This window comes from Pongo pygmaeus, chromosome 15 (assembly GCF_028885625.2).
Source record: "Pongo pygmaeus isolate AG05252 chromosome 15, NHGRI_mPonPyg2-v2.0_pri, whole genome shotgun sequence".
Classification (NCBI taxonomy): domain Eukaryota; kingdom Metazoa; phylum Chordata; class Mammalia; order Primates; family Hominidae; genus Pongo; species Pongo pygmaeus.
Window position 1 is genome coordinate 20,846,632 of NC_072388.2, and position 7,530 is coordinate 20,854,161.

The 7,530-nt window shown below is 39.1% G+C and overlaps 1 pseudogene; it reads right to left on the minus strand.

Moving 5' to 3' along the window:
- Window positions 1-2,802: 2,802 nt before the first annotated feature.
- LOC129012788 (large ribosomal subunit protein uL24-like) lies at window positions 2,803-3,240 on the minus strand (annotated as a pseudogene).
- Window positions 3,241-7,530: the final 4,290 nt, after the last annotated feature.

Below are 7,530 nucleotides of genomic sequence, written 5' to 3' on the forward strand. Positions count from 1 at the left end.
CCTTTCTTCTCTTTCAAGTCTCCTCTTTCTCCCTAGTGTGCAGAATCTGAGGAAGTAAAAAGGCATGTTCTGACCCATCAGCTTTTTTCCACTCCATGAGTCTTAAACTTCAAAAAGGCTTTACTCTTCCTTCTGCATCATTTCTTTCCCAGTCTACCTACCCAAATTGACAGGAATAAGAAATACTCATAAAAAATAATGGTTTCCCACACCGTGACTTATCAAAAAAAAATCATGGTTAATATTTCAACCTATATGATGTCAGCATATAAGTACTTGTGCCAGATGCTGGAAATACAAAGAAAAATGTGATTAAATTCCTGCTGTCAGGATGTGTCCAGGGTCACATTGTTAGTAGGTGGATATAAAGAAAAAAACAGCAGTGATGATATAGTATTTAGTGCAATATCAGAACTATTTATAGACAAGAGAAATATGATTGGGTGGAGGGAAGGGGGAAGTACTTAGAAAAGTTTTCCAATGGAAAACTCAACCTGCTTTTGGCCAAGGTCGTGAAAGCATTTCAAGTAGGAAGAACAGCATGTGCAAAGGCGTGGAAGCCCAAGAGAATGTGATAACTTTCAAGAGAAACAGGTAGTGTGGTTGGAGACTAGGTTGTGTAAGGAAGAGGATGGGAGAACAGAGTGGAGCAGTAGGTGACCCAAGATCAAAAGGATGCCATACTAGAAAGCTACATTGCACCCTGAAGATTATTTACAAGCATCATATAATTTTAGGCTGGAAAATAGTAAAATCTGTTTTGTGTTTTTAAAGATCACTCTAGCAGAATGTGAAGAACTAAAGTGAGAAGAATATTAAAATCCAGATAAGAGATAAAAGAGTCCAAGTTAAGGCAATGACAGTGGGGATGGGAAAAAAGGAGGAAGTTCACTCACAAGATATTTTTGAGGTAAAATAATAGAACTTGGGGTAGGAGAGTGAAAGAGAAAAAGGAATTTAATATAATTTTTGGCTTTTTAATATAGCCTTTCTGACTGGTATGAGATAGTATCTGTTTGTGGTTTTGATCTGAATTTCTCTGATAATTAGTGATATTGAGCATTTTTTCATGTTTGCTGGCTGCTTGTAAGTCTTTTTTTGAGAAGTGACTGTTCATGTCTTTTGCCCATTTTTTAATTGGGTTATTTATTTTTTGCTTGTTGAATTAAGTTTCTTGTAGATTCTGGATATTAGATCTTTGTTGGCTGCACAGTTTGTGAATATTTTCTCCCATTCTGTAGGTTGTCTGTTTAGTCTGTTGATAGTTTCTTTTGCTGTGCAGAAGCTCTTTAGTTTAATTAGATCCCACCTGCCAATTTTTGTTTTTGTTGCAATTGCTTTTGAGGACTTAGTAATAAATTCATTCCCAAGGCTGATGTCCAGAATGATGTTTCCTAGGTTTTCTTCTAGAATTGTTACAGTTTGAGCTCTTATATTTAAATCTTTAATCCATCTTGAGTTAATTTTGTACATGGTGAAAGGTAGGAGTCCAGTTTCATTCTTCTGCATATAGCTAGCCAGCTATCCCAGCACTCTTTATTGAATAGAGAGTCTCTTCCCCCATTGCTTATTTTTGTCAACTTTGTTGAAGATCAGATGGATGTAGGGGTGTGGCTTTATTTATGGTTCTCTATTCTGTTCCATTGGTCTATGTGTCTGTTTTTGTACTGTACCATGCTGTTTTGCTTACTGTAGCTTTACAGTATATTTTGAAGTCAGGTAATGTGGTGCTGACAGCTTTGTTCCTTTTGCTTAGGATTGCTTTGGCTGTTTGGGCCCTTTTTGCTTCCATATGAATTTTAGAATAGCTTTTTCTAGTTCTGTGAGAAATGACATTGACCAGAATAGCATTGAACCTATAGATTGCTTTGGGTTCTACAGTCATTTTAATGATATTTATTCTTCCAATCCATGAGTGTGGAACGTTTTGCCATTTGTTTGTGTCCATTGATTTCTTTGAGCAGTGTTTTGTAGTTCTCCTTGTAGAGATCTTTCACCTCCTTGGTTAGATGTATTCCTAGGTATTTTATTTTTTGTGTGGCTATTGTAAATGGGATTGTGTTCTGATTTGGCTCTCAGCTTGAACATTATTGGTATATAGAAATGCAACCTATTTTTTACATTGATTTTGTGTCCTGAAACATTACTGAAGGCATTTATCAGTTCCATTAGCCTTTTGGCAGAGTCTGTAGGGTTTTCTAGGTGGAGAATCACATCATCTGAGGAAAGATAGTTTGACTTCTTTTCCTGTTTGGATGTCTATTTCTTTCTCTTGCCTAATTGATCTGTCTAGGATTTCCCAGATTTTTTTTTTTTTCTCCTCCGAGACGGAGTCATGCTCTGTCACCCAGGCTGGAGTGTAGTGGCATGATCTCAGCTCACTGCCACCTCTGCCTCCCAGGTTCAAGAAATTCTCCTGCCTCAGCATCCCGAATAGCTGGGATTACAGACACCCTCCACCACGCCTGGCTAATTTTTGTATTTTTAGTAGAGACAGGGTTTCACCATGTTAGCAAGGCTGGTCTCAAACTCCTGACCTCGAGATCTGCCTGCCTCAGCCTCCCAAAGTGCTGGGATTACAGGTGTGAGCCACTGTGTCTGGCCCCCAGATTTTTTAAATACATGAAAAGATACATATTAAGGAATCATGCTGTCCACCCTGACTCTATCCACCCCAAACTACCACCTACAACAAGTGTTACTTTTATTGGTTTCTGGTACATTCTTCAATTACTTTCAACATATTGGCTTTTTTTTCTTTTTCATTTCGAGTTTTAATGAAAGCTTGTATATAAGATTATTTCATTCCTGCATCTTCTCTATTGTTTCTTCCTTGTATTTGCCCTTTTCCTTTCCTACTTGGTGAGATTTTCCTTTCCATTCAAGGACATTTTTGCAGTCTTTGTCCAGTTTTAGCCTACTGATAACCACTTTGCTGGGGTGAATGCTTACATGGATAGTTGTGCCATTAGCCTTTTCCCACTGCACCCATTCAATGTAGATGACATATTTCTTCCTGTAAACCTGGAGTACTTTGCCAGTTTGCTGACCTTTATAGAGTCCTCATACAACCTGAACTTCATCATCCTTTCAGATGGGCATGAATCAAACGTTGTACTTCTATCTCAGCTCTGTGGAAAGAGAGGAAGACATTATCTTCCTGCAAATGTGGGAAGGTTCACTGAAATGCCTTTTGTGGTTCTCGCTTTGGTCAGAAGTGACAAAGAGATTGAACTTCATTTTGGCTTTTCCCACGTCAGCGATGGTCGCAAAAGGGAAGAGCACTTTCAACATATTGGCTTTAATGCATACAGGTGGATACCTTTAGTAAATAGTTGGATAGATGTTTCTGGGGCTTAAGAGAGATGCCTGTGTTCATTACATACATTGAATCACCAATGCGGGAGTAAGAGTTGAAGATGTAAGCACAGATGAGATCACCAAGAGAGAATGGGAAACCTAAGGACAACACTCTGTAGGACACCAGGGATGAATAACAAATACAAGGTAAAAGGGTGAAGACAATACACTTAAAAGTCTCTTTCCAAGAAGTAAACTATATGCTCCATAGAGGAGCCTATGTTCAATCACCACTGTTTTTGTGGTGCCTAGCCCAGTGCCTGAAACCTAGTAAGTATGAAATAACCATTGAATAAAGTCCAGCTCTCAAAGAAGAGAGAAGAAGTAAACTTTAGAAGATTCAGGATAAGAGGAAGATTGTTTAAAATAGAAAACTACTTTTTCATATTTATGTGCATGTGAAAAGCGGCAAGAAGAAGAAAGCATTTGAAGGTTCAGCATCTAAGACCACTGAATAATGATGGCAGGAAGTGAATGAACTCAGTCCTTGTGATGCCCTTCCTTATAGCTTCTCTTTGCTTCCCTGGAAATGGAAAGGGTGGTCTATCATTAATAATGAAGTTGCCTAATGTCACAGGACTCATTACTCCAAATATATTTGATTTTTTTTTTTTTTTTGAGACAGATTCTTGCTCTGTTGCCCAGGCTGGAATGCAGTGGTGTGATCTCGGCTCACTGCAGCTTCCATTTCCCAGGTTCAAGCAATTATTCTGCCTCTATCTCCCAAGTAGCTGGGATTGCAGGCACCTGCCACCACGCCTGGCTAAGTTTTGTATTTTTAGTAGAGATAGGGTTTCGCTAAGTTGGTCAGGCTGTTCTCGAACTTCTGAACTCAGGTGATCCACCTGCCTCAGCCCCTCAAAGTGCTGGAATTACAGGTGTGAGCCACTGCACCTGGCCTATTTGATTTGAATTGGATAGAAGGGTCCATATGAGGTCATTCCTTGAAAGCCTCTGACAGTCTCAGGCACACCCTGTGAATTTGCTCCACTTGCTTGTACCAAAATGTTTTCACTACTCGTATAGATATTGCTAGGCTTTTCTGCCAAATTTGAAGACCTATATTGGTAAAATATAAAATATAGGTTTAAAAACTTGTGTATTGTTTTATATAAATGTGTTTCCTAATACCACTAATGTCATCAATTGACTACTGAATATTAATGATGGCTATAAGTTAGAATACAGCTATAATTCTGTTCTAGTGTTGTCTACACCCACAAGGCAATGGAGAATGTAGGCTAACCTAAGAGACACAAATACATCCTAGCAGTGCTTAGTCAAGTCAATGCATACAACTTATAGCCCAGCTATCCTACTCACATGTACATATCCCAGGAAATTGCCACACATCCATAAGGCTACTTCTATAAAGACGCTTGTCGCAGGACATTGTTGGCAATCCAGATGACCATCATTGGGAAAATGGATCAATAAAATGTGGTAATGCACACTATGGAATAATATGCAGCAATTAGAAACATCAAACTAAAAGTATACATATCAATAAGTCTTCATAGTACACTGCAGAGTAAAAAGAGTAAGAAAAAGAACAAGAACTATGTAATAACATTTACATAAAATAAAAATACACTTTATATGTTTTACATAGACACATGTAAATTCAATTACAGTGACCTCTTACAGGGCAAAAGAATGAGAGCTTGGAAAGTGGGTGGAAGGCAATGAATAAATACATACATACAAACATACATGTAAGAGACATAATGGCATGCCATCCCGTGCATTGAGAGTGTGTTGATTGTATGCTGGAGTCAGCTCCCATCAGCTTTTGAGAGCTGATTGTGCACATTTCTTGCCAGGTCTGCATTTAGTAACATCACATTGGTACTTAAAATCAGCCAGAGTGGGGTGCAGTGGCTCATGCCTGTAATCCCAGCACTTTGGGAGGCCAAGGCAGGTGGATCACCTGAGGTCAGGAGTTCAAGACCAGCCTGGCCAACATGGCGAAACCCCATCTCTACTAAAAAAGCAAAAATTGCTGGGCGTGGTGGCAGGCGCCTGTAATCCCAGCTACTTGGGAAGCTGAGGCAGGAGAATCACTTGAACCTGGGAGGCAAATGTTGCAGTGAGCTGAGATTGTACCACTGCACTCCAGCCTGGGCAACAAGAGTGGAACTCAATCTCAGGAAAAAAATAAGTAAATAAAATTAGCCAGAATGAAAGTATTTACACCATAGAAATCGCAAATACTACAAATCAAGGCACCTTTTGTTTTCCTGGTGGCCTGTTGTTAGACATTTGCCAGCCTCTAGTCCTCTGGACTAGTAATTCCAGTTCTAAGAATTTGTTTTAAGGAAATATCTCAAATATGGAAATGTTTTATATACGAAGATATTTATCCAAGTCCTACTTTACTAATGACAAATTGGAAACAACCTAAATGTGAAAAGGGAATGGTTATGTAAACTAATGATAAATCCAGCATTTAAAATTATATTTATGTGAAATCTTTAATTACATGAAAAACACCTCTATCGCTGGTTTAAATGAGAAAAAAAAGCAGAATAAAAATATATATGTAAATATAATGTGATACTAATCAATCACCCAGGGTTCTTATTAAAATAGAGATTCTGATTCAGGAGGACTAGAGTGATGCCTGGGATTCTGCTTTTTTAACAGAAATAATGCCAATGCTGCTGGTCTACATACCACTTTTTGAGTAGTAGAGGCATGTAGAATAAATTCACACTCATGTAAAAAATGCATCAGAAAAATAATCTGATGGAAAATTAAAGTGTTAAAGGTATTGAGCTGGGGTCATGAATGAGGGATTTTTAAAAATACATATTTTACCAGAGTTTCCAAACTTTCTATATTATAGGATTACTTGCTTCTATAGTGTGGCAAAATGACATTAAAAATAATCTGCTTAGGAGGGCCGGGCATGGTGGCTCACGCCTGTAATCCCAGCACTTTGGGAGGCCAAGGTGGGCAGGTTTCTTGAGGTCAGGAGTTCAAGACCAGCCTGACTAACATGGTGGAACCCCATCTCTACTAAAAATACAAAAATTAGCCAGGTGTGGTGGCGCACGCCTGTACTCGGGAGGCTGGGGCAGGAGAATTGCTTGAACCCAGGAGGTGGAGTTTGCAGAGAGCAGAGATCGCACCTCTGCACTCCAGCCTGGGTGACAGAGTGAGACTGCATCTCAAAAGATAATAATAATAATCTGCTTAGCCAAGTGTGGTGGCTTATGCCTGTAATCCCAGCTACTTGGGAGGCTGAGGCAGGAGGATCACTGGAGCCTAGGAGTTTAAGGCTGCAATGAGCTATGATTGCACCACTGCACTCCAGGCTAGGTGACAGAGTGGCACCCTGTCTCTAAAATAAATAAATAAATAAGTATAATTTTTAAAATAAAAATACCTATATTTATGCTTATGCATGTGTAGGTGCAGGGAATATATGGGAAATCTCTATAACTTCCATTCAATTTCTCTGTGACCCTAAAACTGATCTAAAACATAAATCTATTTTTAAAAATCTGCTTTAATTTCCTCATAAACAGCATTAAAAATTGAACAACCAAGAACTTGTCGAAGAGCCCAGTTGTACAGCCTGGTTGAGAATCAAGCCTGTGTATGTTTCATTCTTTTTTCCCACTTTCTTAATGATGCCTTGAACGTGGGTTTCTGGTCCTTTTTACCAAATGCTTTTATATTGTTAACCAGAGGAAAAAGACATTTAATTGCAGCTTTTTCATTTTCTTGCATTTTGTCCCTCTCTCCAGTACTCCATCTTCAACCATGTCCCAGCCCTGGGAGGGAAGGGATCCTGCAGGACAAGACTGGCCAGAGTTCTACATTACTTGTGATGGTTCCTTATATCCCTAGAACAATAAGACTGCCTAGTGTTACACAGGAGTCCCCTATTTTGGAGGCATAATTTGATTTTTTTTTAATTTTAGTAGAGACAGAGTCTCTCTATGTTGCCAGTGTGGTCTCAAACTCCTGGCCTCCAGTGATTCCCCCTGCCTCAGCCTCCCAAAGTGCTGGATTACAGGCATGAGCCACCACGCCCAGCTTGGATTTATTACTTTAACTAAAAGTAGTTGTTATTCTAGATCTGAACAAACAACAGAAAGTTTTGTTTGCAAAGTTGTAGTAAGTAACAGCCAAGAGACTTGGAAAGAGGCTGAGTGGGGC